The 7891-nt window shown below is 42.4% G+C and overlaps 1 pseudogene; it reads left to right on the top strand.

Annotated features, from left to right (window-relative positions):
* The first annotated feature begins 1970 nt into the window (after window positions 1-1970).
* On the top strand, window positions 1971-4147 carry LOC128702122 (heat shock 70 kDa protein-like; annotated as a pseudogene).
* Window positions 4148-7891: the final 3744 nt, after the last annotated feature.

Here is a 7891-nt window from a genome sequence, read left to right on the forward strand (position 1 = left end):
TACCGGGGATCGAACTACGAACCTCAGTGTGTGAGTTCATTGCGCTACCAACCGAGCTACTAGATACCTTACTAGAAGTTAGTCACTTCGTTTCCCTTTTATGAGTTATCTTAGGTAATTTTCACATTATTACTATGTATGATAATTGTGATCATGTACATTTGTTCAGCTGTATTTATGTGTAGCTGTACTTAAATAAATTTACCCCGGTTGAAATTTAAACAAAATAAAATAGTTTACCTTTTAGATTGTCAGGCTGCACGTTTTCTCTTACTATTTTGTTGGTTCTTGTGGGAGAACGTTGATTCCTTCTGTTAGAGGCAAAAAATGTTTTGCTTAAGTTAAGTTTATTAAGGTATACACAAATACAGTTACATAGATTATCTTACGTAGCATCATATGTGTAGAGAACCTAGAATAACCCAAGAAAGTTAGTGCGTCATCGAGGACTGTCTTATTTCCATTGTTGTCCTTCAATCTTTTCCCCCAGGATGCCACCCACACCAGTCTACTAACACCCAGGTACCTACTTGCTTGCTAGGTGAACAGGGACAGCCAGTGTAATGAAACATGCCCAGTGTATCCACCCATGCCGGAGACTGAACCACGGAGGTCAGTCGAGTCATTGTAGTAACAGAAGTCATTATGCCAGTGTCAATAGCTTCTCTGATTATTTTTTTTTATAGAACGGAGTATATTTTTTTCAAAGTGAATATCCAAGTATTATTCACCAACATTAGAAACCGATGGAAAGTATTCTCCACTTACCGCATAGAAACCTGTTTACTTAATATAACTGGCAAATTAAAACTAACACAGTCCACACTTGGCTGAGAGGACAGAAGGTCTAAGGTTGACGTGATAAAAATATACAAAATACTGAAAGGAATTAATGGGTTAGACAGAGTCAGACTGTTCGAGAGGCGGATATTAGGTACACAAGGGCGCAACCTGAAGCTAAAAACACGGATGAGCCACAGTGTTATTAGGAAATAATTCATTATATAATAATAATAATAATAATAATAATAATAATAATAATAATAATAATAATAATAATAATAACAATAATAATATACAGACCATAACTAACACCAGTGACATACTATATAGACAATTCATGGTTATGCAGAGCATTTCAGGCAAATTATGGTTAATTTTTGAGCAAAATAAGTGTCAGGGGCCCAAGACTGTTCAATTGCCTCCCAGCATACATAAGGGGGATTACCGGTATACCCCTTGTTGTCTTCAAGGTGCTGGACAGACACCTCAAGTCAGTACCTGACCAGCCAGGCTGTAGTTCGTACATCGGTTTGCGTGCGGCCAACAGTAACAGCCTAGTTGATCAGACCCTGATCACAGACCGGGCAACGGGGGCGTTGACCCCCCGAAACCCTCTCCAGGTATAACAAAAATGAATCTTCATGTTTTAATTAACGCGTGTAATAAAAAATATAATTTGTAAATAAACAAAATTTTGACTTTCATTATTAAAATTACAGTTAACACGTAGAAGATTCTAGACTTTATTAGACCTCTCATTTTTACCACCAACTGCAAAATATATTTGATATATAAGCATATGAGTTATATATATATATATATATATATATATATATATATATATATATATATATATATATATATATATATATATATATATATATATATATATATATATATATATATATATATATATATATATATATATATATATATATATATATATATATATATAAACTTTATGTACTATGTATTCAGATATAAAATATATAATCATATACGGAATGTTATATGATTAGTTTTAAATTCTAAGTAATAAAAATGTATTAGTCGAAAAGATAAATTGCAATTATTTACAATAGTTATCCATATAATTTAGATGCTAGTTTTCTTTGTTGCATTATAAGAACGGAGAATGTTGTAGTAAGATGGAGAACATTGTTGGCCTCATATAAGCAGCGGCGGCGGTGGTCACCAGCAGTCAGACACAAGCTAAAACAAGAACCAGAAACTTACTGTAGACGCCACAAGCGCTACTACATTCCTGTGTGTGAAACACCTGAACTAGTTAATTATCTAAGATTATTGTGTGTTGATTCTAGAGCAAGAAGACACGGTAAACACAATGTCAGCTCCAGCAATTGGTATCGACCTGGGCACCACGTACTCCTGCGTTGGTGTGTTCCAGCAAGGCAAAGTGGAGATCATAGCTAACGACCAGGGAAACAGAACTACACCGTCCTATGTGGCCTTCACTGACACTGAACGACTCATTGGTGACGCAGCTAAAAACCAGGCAGCCCTCAACCCCAACAACACAATCTTTGATGCCAAACGACTTATCGGTCGCAAGTTCAATGATCCCATTGTTCAGACCGACAAGAAACATTGGCCTTTTGATGTGGTCAATGAGAACGGTAAACCCAAGATACGTGTTGAGTACAAGGGAGAGAGCAAGAGCTTCAATCCTGAGGAGATCTCATCTATGGTGTTAATAAAGATGAAGGAGACAGCTGAGGCGTACCTGGGTCAGAAAGTGAAGGATGCTGTCATTACAGTACCTGCTTACTTTAATGACTCACAGCGTCAGGCTACCAAAGATGCTGGTATCATCGCTGGACTTAACGTTCTGCGTATCATCAACGAGCCCACAGCAGCAGCCATCGCCTACGGCCTCGACAAGAAGACTGGCACAGGAGACTCCAGAGAACGTAAGGTGCTCATCTTTGACCTGGGAGGTGGAACCTTCGATGTGTCTGTTCTGAGCATTGACGACGGTATATTTGAGGTGAAGTCTACAGCATGAGACACTCATCTTGGTGGCGAAGATTTTGACAACGGTATGGTCAATCACTTCATGCAAGAGTTCCAGAGGAAATACAAGAAAGATATTAGCGGCAATAAACGTGCATTACGACGTTTAAGAACGGCCTGTGAACGTGCTAAACGTACTCTCTCGTCCTCAACACAAGCCAACGTGGAGATTGACTCGCTATTTGAGGGCATCGACTTCTACTCGTCCATCACTCGAGCCAGGTTTGAGGAATTGTGTTCAGACCTGTTTCGTAACACATTGCTTCCCGTGGAGAATGCTCTGAGGGACGCCAAGATGGACAAGAGTCAAATCCACGACATTTTGTGCTGGTGGGTGGATCAACCCGGATCCCCAAAGTGCAGAAGTTGCTGCAAGATTTCTTCAACGGTAAGAACCTCAACAAATCCATCAACCCTGACGAGGCAGTGGCCTACGGTGCCGCTGTTCAGGGCGCCATCCTTCGAGGTGACCAGTCAGACGGTGTCAAGGATCTGCTACTTCTGGATGTGGCACCTTTATCCTTGGGTATTGAAACAGCTGGAGGTGTCATGACTGCCCTCATCAAACGCAACACTACTATACCCACCAAGCAGACACAGATCTTCACCACATACTCAAACAATCAGCCGGGTGTCTTTATCCAAGTGTATGAAGGGGAACGTGCCATGACCAAAAACAACAATCTTCTGGGCAAGTTTGACCTCATGGGTATTCCTCCTGCACCAAGAGGAGTACCACAAATAGAGGTCACTTTTGACATCGATGCCAACGGTATCCTTAATGTGTCAGCCGAGGACAAGTCGACAGGCAAACAAAACAAGATCACCATCACTAATGACAAGGGTCGTCTCAGCAAGGAAGAAATAGAAAGAATGGTTCAGGAAGCAGAGAAATATTCAGAAGAAGGTAGTCGCCTGCGAGAAAGAATTGAGAGTAAGAATCGTCTGGAGTCTCTGTGTCTTAACCTGAAGAGATGCCTGAGTGAGGAGAACGTCTCCAGCAAACTGACGGAGGAAGAGAAGAAAAGTGTCACAGCCCAGGTGGAGGAGACACTTGTCTGGCTTGACAACAACCAGCTGGCAGAGAAGGAAGAGTTTGAGAGTCAACTCAGCAAACTGGAGGACCACTGGAAACCCTTGGCTGCCAAGATTTACGGTTCAGGAGCTCCAGGACCATATGGTCGAGGACCAGCGACACCTAACACTTCCAGTCGGCCAGGACCAACTATAGAGGAGGTCGACTAACTTACTTGATAATATATTTTTGTTTTAGAATTTACCTTCATCTATTATTTCTTCAATACTTCATGCACATTATTTTTGCAATTCATCTAGCCAAAACAGTATTTTGATTCACATTGAATTACCTGGAGTTTACCTGGAGAGAGTTCCGGGGGTCAACGCCCCCGCGGCCCGGTCTGAGACCAGGCCTCCTGGTGGATCACAGCCTGATCAACCAGGCTGTTGCTGCTGGCTGCACGCAAACCAACATACGAGCTACAGCCCGGCTGATCCGGAACTGACTTTAGGTGCTTGTCCAGTGCCAGCTTGAAGACTGCCAGGGGTCTGTTGGTAATCCCCCTTATGTGTGCTGGGAGGCAGTTGAACAGTCTCGGGCCCCTGACACTTATTGTATGGTCTCTTAACGTGCTAGTGACACCCCTGCTTTTCATTGGGGGGATGGTGCATCGTCTGCCAAGTCTTTTGCTTTCGTAATGAGTGATTTTCGTGTGCAAGTTCGGTACTAGTCCCTCTAGGATTTTCCAGGTGTATATAATCATGTATCTCTCCCTCCTGCGTTCCAGGGAATACAGGTTTAGGAACCTCAAGCGCTCCCAATAATTGAGGTGTTTTATCTCCGTTATGCGTGCCGTGAAAGTTCTCTGTACATTTTCTAGGTCGGCAATTTCACCTGCCTTGAAAGGTGCTGTTAGTGTGCAGCAATATTCCAGCCTAGATAGAACAAGTGACCTGAAGAGTGTCATCATGGGCTTGGCCTCCCTAGTTTTGAAGGTTCTCATTATCCATCCTGTCATTTTTCTAGCAGATGCGATTGATACAATGTTATGGTCCTTGAAGGTGAGATCCTCCGACATGATCACTCCCAGGTCTTTGACGTTGGTGTTTCGCTCTATTTTGTGGCCAGAATTTGTTTTGTACTCTGATGACGATTTAATTTCCTCATGTTTACCATATCTGAGTAATTGAAATTTCTCATCGTTGAACTTCATATTGTTTTCTGCAGCCCACTGAAAGATTTGGTTGATGTCTGCCTGGAGCTTTGCAGTGTCTGCAATGGAAGACACTGTCATGCAGATTCGGGTGTCATCTGCAAAGGAAGACACGGTGCTGTGGCTGACATCCTTGTCTATGTCGGATATAAGGATGAGGAACAAGATGGGAGCGAGTACTGTGCCTTGTGGAACAGAGCTTTTCACCGTAGCTGCCTCGGACTTTACTCTGTTGACGACTACTCTCTGTGTTCTGTTAGTGAGGAAATTATAGATCCATCGACCGACTTTTCCTGTTATTCCTTTAGCACGCATTTTGTGCGCTATTACGCCATGGTCACACTTGTCGAAGGCTTTTGCAAAGTCTGTATATATTACATCTGCATTCTTTTTGTCTTCTAGTGCATTTAGGACCTTGTCGTAGTGGTCCAATAGTTGAGACAGACAGGAGCGACCTGTTCTAAACCCATGTTGCCCTGGGTTGTGTAACTGATGGGTTTCTAGATGCGTGGTGATCTTGCTTCTTAGGACCCTTTCAAAGATTTTTATGATATGGGATGTTAGTGCTATTGGTCTGTAGTTCTTTGCTGTTGCTTTACTGCCCCCTTTGTGGAGTGGGGCTATGTCTGTTGTTTTTAGTAACTGTGGGACGACCCCCGTGTCCATGCTCCCTCTCCATAGGATGGAAAAGGCTCGTGATAGGGGCTTCTTGCAGTTCTTGATGAACACAGAGTTCCATGAGTCTGGCCCTGGGGCAGAGTGCATGGGCATGTCATTTATCGCCTGTTCGAAGTCATTTGGCGTCAGGATAACATCGGATAGGCTTGTGTTAATCAAATTTTGTGGCTCTCTCATAAAAAATTCATTTTGATCTTCGACTCTCAGTCTGGTTAGCGGCTTGCTAAAAACTGAGTCATATTGGGACTTGAGTAGCTCACTCATTTCCTTGCTGTCATCTGTGTAGGACCCATCTTGTTTAAGTAGGGGCCCAATACTGGACGTTGTTCTCGATTTTGATTTGGCATAGGAGAAGAAATACTTCGGGTTTCTTTCGATTTCATTTATGGCTTTTAGTTCTTCCCGCGATTCCTGACTCCTAAAGGATTCTTTTAGCTTAAGTTCGATGCTTGCTATTTCTCTGACCAGTGTCTCCCTGCGCATTTCAGATATATTGACCTCTTTTAGCCGCTCTGTTATTCTTTTCCGTCGCCTGTAAAGGGAGCGCCTGTCTCTTTCTATTTTACATCTACTCCTCCTTTTTCTTAGAGGAATAAGCCTTGTGCATACATCGAGTGCCACCGAGTTAATCTGTTCTAGGCATAAGTTTGGGTCTGTGTTGCTTAGTATATCTTCCCAGCTTATATCGGTTAGGACTTGGTTTACTTGGTCCCACTTTATGTTTTTGTTATTGAAGTTGAATTTGGTGAATGCTCCCTCGTGACTAGTCTCATTTTGTCGGTCTGGGGCTCCACGCATACATGTCTGAACCTCAATTATGTTGTGATCTGAGTATATTGTTTTTGATATGGTGACATTTCTTATCAGATCATCATTGTTAGTGAATATGAGGTCTAGTGTATTCTCCAGTCTAGTAGGCTCTATTATTTGCTGGTTTAAATTGAATTTTGTGCAGAGATTTAAAAGCTCGTGTGAGTGTGAGTTTTCATCAGAGCTGCCTCCTGGTGTTATTTCTGCAACAATATTATTTGCTATATTCCTCCATTTTAGGTGCCTTAAGTTGAAATCCCCCAGGAGCAAGATGTTGGGTGCAGGAGCTGGAAGATTTTCCAGACAGTGGTCAATTTTTAACAGCTGTTCCTGGAATTGCTGGGAAGTTGCATCCGGAGGCTTGTAGACTACCACAATGACTAGGTTTTGGTTCTCGACCTTTACTGCTAAAACTTCCACTACGTCATTTGAGGCATTAAGCAGTTCTGTGCAAACAAGTGACTCTGCAATGTACAGGCCAACCCCCCCCTTTTGCCTGTTCACTCTGTCACATCTGTATAGGTTGTAACCTGGGATCCATATTTCGTTGTCCAAGTGATCCTTTATGTGGGTCTCAGTGAAAGCCGCGAACATTGCCTTTGCCTCTGCAAGCAGTCCACGGATGAAAGGTATTTTGTTGTTTGTTGCTGGCTTTAGACCCTGTATATTTGCAAAGAAGAATGTTATCGGACTGGTGGTATTGTTGGTACTGGGGGGGGATTTTTTTTCCGGCATTAGTATCTGTATCTGTTGGTTTGGAGTGGAGGCCATCGACTGTGGTTCCACTCCAGGAATGACTGGATTTGGTGTACGATTTCTGCCATTTCCTGCCAGTTTTTTTTCCTTCCTGGCACTAAAAAACCTCTCCCTCTTGAGTGTCTGTGGCTACCCAGGTTTTCCCATGGCCTGGATGTTTTGTATCTTTTTGTCCCCTTTAGATGGTATGCCTGGCAATTTAAGTTATAGCACAGTCTTTCCTGTACTGAAGAGGTACACATTTCAGGGTGAAAAAGCTTACAGGAAGGGAGTTTGCATTTTCCTGTTGTCATATGGACATGACATTTTCTAGGGTGGTCATAGTTGCATGTCCCATCTGTTTTTCCAGATTTCCCATGCCAGCAGATACCAAGTGCATAGTATGTGCACAGGCTTGGTTTCCGTTTGCCTTGGGTTTCTGTGACTGTATTCCCTGTTGGTGCATGTTTCCCTGTCTTATTCCTATCCTCCCTAGCACCAACAATGGAGCTCCCACCAGTTGTTTTTGGTAATTTATCCTCACTATTGCTATTGGAGTCCTCTTGTTTGCTATTTCCTGCGGTATTTCTTGTTTGCAATATTGGTTTTATCTTATCTTT

Source organism: Cherax quadricarinatus, chromosome 83 (genome assembly GCF_038502225.1).
Source record: "Cherax quadricarinatus isolate ZL_2023a chromosome 83, ASM3850222v1, whole genome shotgun sequence".
In the NCBI taxonomy this organism is placed as follows: Eukaryota; Metazoa; Arthropoda; class Malacostraca; order Decapoda; family Parastacidae; genus Cherax; species Cherax quadricarinatus.